This window comes from Alligator sinensis, unplaced genomic scaffold (genome assembly GCF_000455745.1).
Source record: "Alligator sinensis unplaced genomic scaffold, ASM45574v1 scaffold471_2, whole genome shotgun sequence".
Classification (NCBI taxonomy): Eukaryota; Metazoa; Chordata; order Crocodylia; family Alligatoridae; genus Alligator; species Alligator sinensis.
Genome location: NW_005842143.1, coordinates 146,716 through 154,233, shown reverse-complemented (window position 1 = coordinate 154,233; position 7,518 = coordinate 146,716).

Below are 7,518 nucleotides of genomic sequence, written 5' to 3'. Positions count from 1 at the left end.
TGGCATTACTGAGTATATAATAGAAGCTGACTGTATGCTCACATGTCTAAAGTAGGCAATGGACCTATAAAGTTAAAAAGTTTTTACTATATACAAGGGGACACTGCAGCTAGGGCCAACAGTTGCCAGCAGCCCAGCTGGTAGCATCATCTTCACTGTCCTCCAAGGGTAAGAAGAAGGTGGAGTACATTAAGCTCTTTTAGCAGGCTCAGGCAGGGGTAAACCAAAAATACCCTTGAAATAACCGTAAAATGCTGCTGAGTATGTACCTTGGTCACATAGACAAGGGTGTTGTAACACCTTCAACTGCTTACAATGGCTTCCTCCTCCACAAATGTCTTCAAGTCCCGTTGGCATGGGGAAGATGGACTGGTGTCTTCTCAATGGGTATGTTCAACCTGAGGCAGTTTTCTTCCCATGTATAAATCCTTGAGCAACATTAAAACATGGCTAAGGCTTGTAATAAAGCTGACTGAGTTGAACTATAACCAGGATATTAATCAGGAGGTTACAATGTTTTGTGTGCTTCAGCACTTCAGCAACACTGTGGCCCATATCAGGAATGATTACACCTGGTTTTTGCTAGCTCCTCATGGGTATCTACCCTTCAGTGCGATCTGCAGACCTAATGCAGTGTCCTTTTTCATCTTTCTCACTTCCTCAGATGTTCTTATCTGATTGCCTCATTGCATGGTCCGGTCCTGGCTAAGATGAAGAAACAAAACGTGTTTTAATCAGTTAAGGGACTTCCTTGATGTAACTGGTTGCTTAACCTCATAAGAATGATTGCATCTCTTATTAGCAAATTAGCTGAAGGTATGAAGATATTCCCAAGAGTGCTGCAAGTTAAAGAGCTGAATACATTGTCAGGTGCTCTCTCAGCCATGGGGACTTCCCCAGTGGCTCATGGAATTGGGATCAGGTCTCTAGGCTTTTTTACTGCCAGCTGGCTGGTTTGTATCTGGTTCAAGCAGGTCATAACAAAAGTCACTACTCTCTTATGACTATAAGCCTATGGAGTATGACCTAGCTTTTGCTACTGCCTAATAAAGAGGTGTTTGCTTCATAATGTGACTGCTAAGTTTTACATGCTGATTATCTGCCTTAGCAGAGAGGTCAAACTCTGAATAGGCCATACAGCCTAGGCGGGCTTTCCTCCCAGTGTAACTCTGGTCCTGGGGACAGGATCAGGTTTAGTTAATCTTGGGGTGAGGTTGGCATGTTTTTACCTTAAAAGCTAATTGAGGTCAACCCGAAGGAATAGACTTGGCTGACTTCAGCCAGCTCCTTGAGGTAAAAGCTATCTGGCTGAGCCTTAGCTGGGAAAAGGATCACCCCAGAGTAAGGGAAGCTTCATAGTTTCATAGTAGCTAGGGTCAGGAGGGACCTGAACAGATTATCTAGCCTGATCCCCTGCCACAGGCAGGAATGAATGCTGGGTTCACAAGAGCCCAGACAGATGATCATCTAACCTCTTTTTGAATTTACCCAAGGTAGGGGCAAGGACCACTTCCCTAGGAAGTTGGTTCCAGATTCTGGCCACCCTAACTGTAAAATATCGCCTCCAGATCTCTAACCTAAACCTATTCTCCCTCGGCTTATTACTATTGTTCCTTGTCACCGCAGGTGCTTCTGGGGAGAATAGGGCTCTTCCTATTTGCTGATGATCCCCCCCAATGAGCTTGTAGGCAGCCACCAGGTCCCCCCTCAGCCTCCTCTTGCCAAGGCTGAACAGGTTCAGGTCCCTCAGTCTCTCCTCATAGGGCCTGTCCTGCTGCCCTCTCACCAAACGGGTGGCCTTCCGCTGAACTTCTCCAGGCTGGCCACATCCTTTTTAAAGTGCGGCACCCAGTACTGAACTCAGTACTCCAATTGCGGCCTGACCAATGTTGCATAGAGTGGGGGCATCACTTCTCTGGACTGGCTTGAGATTCATCTTTGGATGCATGACAAGGTATGGCTGGCCTTGCTGGCTGTGGTCTGGCATTTTTGGCTCATTTTCATCTTGGAGTCAATAATGAAGGACTATAAAAACCCTGGGCAGAGCGGCAGTAGGGGGACAGCAGCCAAAGGGGAAGGAGTGCCTCCAAGAGCTCCACAGAGAAGCTGGGTGAGTGATCCAAAGGCGGGAAGAGGGGAGCTACAGAAGCCGCGGAGAGATGGCAGCCAAACCACAGCAAGGACTGTAGCAGAAGGTGGGGAGCTGAAGCACGAACCCTGCGAATGTAAGCTGACATGCTGCTCTTCTTGATCATATTTGCTGGTGGCAGTTATTACACATGGATGGGACTGTTTATTTTTCCCTTTTGATTATTGAATAACACTGGTGGTTTGGGTGAGGCTATTAGGGGAAGGAGGAGGCCTCATTTTTTGGGGCCCACTGTGGAGTGGGGACCCCGGCGCCAGCGAGGGCATGGCTTTTGGGGGCACAGACCCCGGCGCCAGCAAGGGCATGGCTTTTGGGGGGGTACGTAGATCCTGGAGCCCGTGGGGGTGCAGGATTTTGGGGTGCTCTGACACTGGCGCCTGAAGGCGCGATCTTAAAAGGCTGGGGAGGCCTGGTGCACCTGAGGTGAGATGTTTTTGGTTTTTTGTTTTTTTTTTTTTTTTGGGGACTGGGAGAGGGCGAGTTTGGGGCTGTCCCCTGGCCTTGAACTTGTGGCCACCCTCACTGTGGGGCCAGTGGCCTTGCTGCTGGGCCGGGGTGGGGTGGGGTGGGCAGGCTTCAGATTAGAGCTCAAGACACCAGAAAAGGCTAGAGCCTTGGAGTCAAACCCTGTTTGGTGGGTTTTAGACGGGGAAGCCTAGCTAGAGAAAGACAGGGATCAGGCCCATGTAGGCGAAAGGCCCCAACATACAAAATACAATAGGTAGTCTCCCGCTCACAAAAACATCAACAATAATTTCCATCAAGACGTGGCAGGTGAGTAGAGGGCGGGACATAAGAACTCCAAAGAAGACTCCAAGGGTGCCCCACATAGGGCGCGGATTACCAGGGAAGATGGCACTGGGGAGGGTGACTTGTTACATTTGCTAGTTTCTAATCCCCCGGCACCTGGTCAGATGACCACGAATGCTCATACAGCCAGGCCAAGGGCTCTGAGATGACCCCTGCGATCTCCCTCAACACCCTTGGGTGGAGGGCATCTGGGCCTGTAGATTTTTAAATGTCTAGCCCTTCCAGAAGATCCCTAACTACATCTGTCCTGACCCAAAGCCTGACATACCTATCCCCAAGATTGTCCCTACCTCTGGTAGCAGGGATGTCCCGGTCCCTGTTCAGGAAAAGAGAGGCAAAGAAACTATTAAAAATATTGGCTTTCTTGTCTGGCATAGCCACAAGGTTACCATTTGAGTCTTGCAGGGGCTCTACATTGCCTGGTGCCTTGCTCCCAATGTACTTGAATAAGAACTTTTTGTTGTCCTTCATCTTGGACGCTAGCCTGAGTTCCTTGGCCTTCCTAATAGCCCTCCTACACTCACGGGCTGAGGAGTACTCCTCCTTGGTAATAGCTCCTCCCTTCCACTGGTTGTATTCCTGAATGCCCTTGCTGAGCCATGGGAGTTTCTGAGCACTCTTACCCCGCTTGCTTCTCTGAGGGACTGTTATCCTTTGGGCCTGGAGGATCGCCCCCTTAAGGTACAACCATCCCTCATGGACTCCCATCTCCTCTACCTTCTGGGCCCTCAGTGCCTCCCCCACTAATCTCTGAAGCTCATTGAAGTTGGTCCTTCTGAAGTCAAGGGCTTTAGTCTTGCTATAAGCCCTTGACACCCTGTGCTGGATAGTGAATTCCAGCAGGTGATGATCACTATTGCCCAGGTGATCAAGCACCTGCAGTCCCCTCACCAGGTCATCCCCAGTGGCCAGGACCAGGTCCAGGAAGGCATTATCTCTAGTGGGGCTGTGCACCTCCTGGATAAGGTGAAGGTCTTGTAATACAGCCAGGAACCTACGTGAGCAGTCAGACCTGGCTGTCTGCTCATCCCAGCAAATGTCTGGGTAGTTTAGGTCACCCATGACAGTGACAACCCTTGACCTAACTGCCTCCATAAGCTGACTGGAGAAGTCCTGGTCCAGCTCTTCCCCCTGGTTGGGTGGTCTGTAGTAGACACCCACCGTAAGGTCCCTTTCGCCACGCCCCCCTTGTAGTTTGACCCACAGTGTCTCCGCACAACCCTCCTCTAACCCGAAGCTAATCCTTGAGGATGCGAGTTGCTCTTTGACATAGAGTGCACCCCCCCCCACCTTTCCTCTCTGTCCTGTCCCTTCTATATAGGGTGTATCCCCAAATGCCCACCACCCAATCTTGGGTTTCTGTGAGCCCTACTAAGTCTGGATTCTTACTTGCAATCAGGAGGCACAGTTCCTCCTGCTTGCTCCCCATACTACGAGCATTGGTCTAGAGGCACTTGAGGCCTCCTGAGGGTACACGTGCCTCCCCCCACTACTTCCAGGGCTGTTGTGGCCCCCTATTCCCAGGACGTTGTTGCTTACTTGGGCATCCCTTTTTCTTGTCACCCTGCATGCTGATGAAGCATCCTCTCCACGTGGAGTGGCCCCTTCCCCAGTGAAGCTAGTTTAAAGCCCGCCATGGGTAGGTGCACAGCCCCACTTGGCCTGTCAACGCCCACTTTGTGCCTTGGGAAGAATAATAATTCCTCTCTAGCATGTCTTTGCAGCTTCTTGTAGACGTTTCACAGTAAAGTGGCAGAGGGTTTTGGTCTTTAGGGGCTGTGAATTCAGCCCATTTCACCTGCACTAAAATGACCTACTTGGGCCGCTGACTACATGACTAGCTTGGGAGTTAAGCCACCTGCCTTCTGTTCCCATCACTGTTATGTCCTGCAGGCAAACCACTGTACCTCTACCTCTATGGCTCAGCTCCCAAGCTAACATGGACTCCTGAGAAACAATGACTCATTTTTAACTTAGAATCCAGTACTGTATGTCTTAACCTCTAATTTTCCTTTTGGATCTCAGGTTAGGAGCTGAGAGACCTGTTTATATCTATTCTGTCCCAACTCACTCCTGTGGGATTACTGTGGCAACATGCAGCAACGTAGAGGAGAACATAGGCTGCAAGCTTCTTTGGCCCCAGGATAAGAAAAGGGAAATCTGCAAGGAGCTTAAGTAATATGAAGAAAAAGGACAGGAAGACACAGTATATGAGTATGAAACTCCTCTGTGGAGACTTTTGTTCTTTTTTTTGACTAAGAGGCATGTTAAAACCCAAGGATATTTCTCCTTTGAAATGGAGGTAGAAGTGGAGAGGCAAGAAATCAGCTTTTGCTTTCCATTTCCTTCAGCCTCATGGCTTTAAATATATAGTTCCTTTACTAAAGATTTTACTTTAGATGCTAATATGCCAGGGATATTGGAATGGAGCTTGGGAAACAGGAGTTCAATTCCTAGCTCAGCACCTTCCATGCAGCCTTGGGCAAATCACTTCATCTCATGGTGCCTCAGTTTCCCACTTTCTGTCTTATTTAGTTGGCAAACTCTTATAGGGGCAGCCACAGTTTCTTCCTAGTGCACAATCTTAGCTGGAGGCTATAGGTGCTGATGTGTTAGGATAAATACAAATAATAACCTTTCTTCAAATGGCAAGCAATGCTTCAAACAGATTTTTTTTGTTTCTAAAATACAATGTCTCCAATTGGGTGGTAGCTTGATTTATACAGTATCAGTTCAAAAGGGGAGAGTATCTAAATGACACCTGTACAGTAAAATGTAGATAATTCAGATGGACAGACTTATTGCTACTGAAAGGTGAGCCCTTGTATTTATCCCTGGATGGGGAAAGCAGAGTAGGCTTACGGAAATATGGTGTGTGTAGGAAATGGACAGCCATAAAGATCCATCAGTGTCTAACCACTCTCCTAGTAGAGAGGCTTTTTGGGGGGTGTGTAACCAATCAATGTATGTCCATGAGTTATATTTCCTGTGGTTGATGGTGCAAATTATATCACTTACTGGAGTGGACAGTAGGACTGTGTGAATAGGGAAGTGTTTGATTCGGATTCGGCCAATTCAGAGAACAGTGATTTTTTTTTTTTTGGATCGCTGTCCTGAATTGATTTGGCTGAATCAGCTTTGGAAGATTCGGAGAGATTTGATGATTCAGATTGTCCAGGGAGAGGCAGGCACAGCCAGGTGGCTGCCAGTTCTCTCACTGCCTCTCCCTGGGTGGGGGAGCCATAGGAGAAGCCCCCATGGCTGCCCTGCCCATCCCCATCCCCAACCTGGCCCCAGCTTAGTCTCGGCACTTAAAAAAAAAAAAAAAGCCCTGCACTCACCAGCTGCAGCAGCAGTGATTGAGACCTCTAGGTGCTTATGGCAGAGCCCCCCTGCACAGCGTGGAGCAGTGCACGGGAGCAGTGGGGATCACCCCTCCCACCCCCGCTTGGTACCTGTGCAGCAGCTGCTCCATGGCATGGGTGCAGCACAGCTCAGCAGGGTGCTGCACGCTGTCTGGGAGCTGGGGCTGAGTGGTGCCTGGCTCCAGCTGACAGGTGGAGCCACCCCTTGGACTCAGTGAATACCACGAGGTATACTCTTCACCAGAGTGGTGAACAATTTTCGCAGGGGAGAGTGTAGCAGACTTACCTTTTGAGTTCTGGATGAGTCTTGGGCTTGAGATCCTGCAGTTTCGATTGGTGGAGCCCATCCACCAATCAAAAGCAAGCCAGGGTAAGCAAGGCCATGCCCTTTCCCTGAAGGGAGGGTGGCAAGGAGCAGTCTGGACCTGGTTCAAGACTGTGCTCTGCCAGGTCCGGAGCACTGGACCCTGAAAAGGAGGGGAGGTATTGAGAGTGGCCTCACTAAAGCTGGGTGAAAGACCCCTCCCAGTGGGTGGGCCCTGAGACCCTGTTAAGAGTGGGTGAGGGGACCGCTGTTCTCCAGGCTCGGGGAACAAATTCATAATTAGACTTCTATGTGGGTGAGGTTCTAAGTTTATGTTGCACTTCATAGAATCATAGAAGTAGGGTCGGAAGGGACCTTGTAGATCTTCAAGTCCGACCCCCTGCCTGGGCAGGAGGGAAACTGGGCTCAAGTGTGACCCCAGCCAGGTAGGCATTAAGCCGCTTCTTAAAGTCCCCCAGGGTAGGAGCCAGCACCACTTCCCTTGGAAATTGGTTCCAGATCCTAGCCGCCCTAACTGTGAAGTAGTTCCTACGGATGTCTAATCTAAACCTACTCTCCAACAACTTGTGGTCGTTATTCCTTGTTATCCCGGGGGGCGCTAGGGGAAACAAGGTCTCCCCCAAACCCTTCTGGTCCACCCTAGTGAGTTTATAGGTGGTCACCAGGTCCCCCCTCAGCCTTCTCTTGTGAAGGCTGAACAGGTTCAGGTCCCGTAGCCTCTCATTGTAGGGTCTGCCCTGCTGTCCCCGGATCATGCGGGTGGCCCTCCTCTGGACCCTCTCAATGTTGTCCACATCCCTCTTGAAGTGGGGTGCCCAGAACTGGACACAGTACTCCAGCTGTGGCCTGACCAGTGTCGCGTAGAGGGG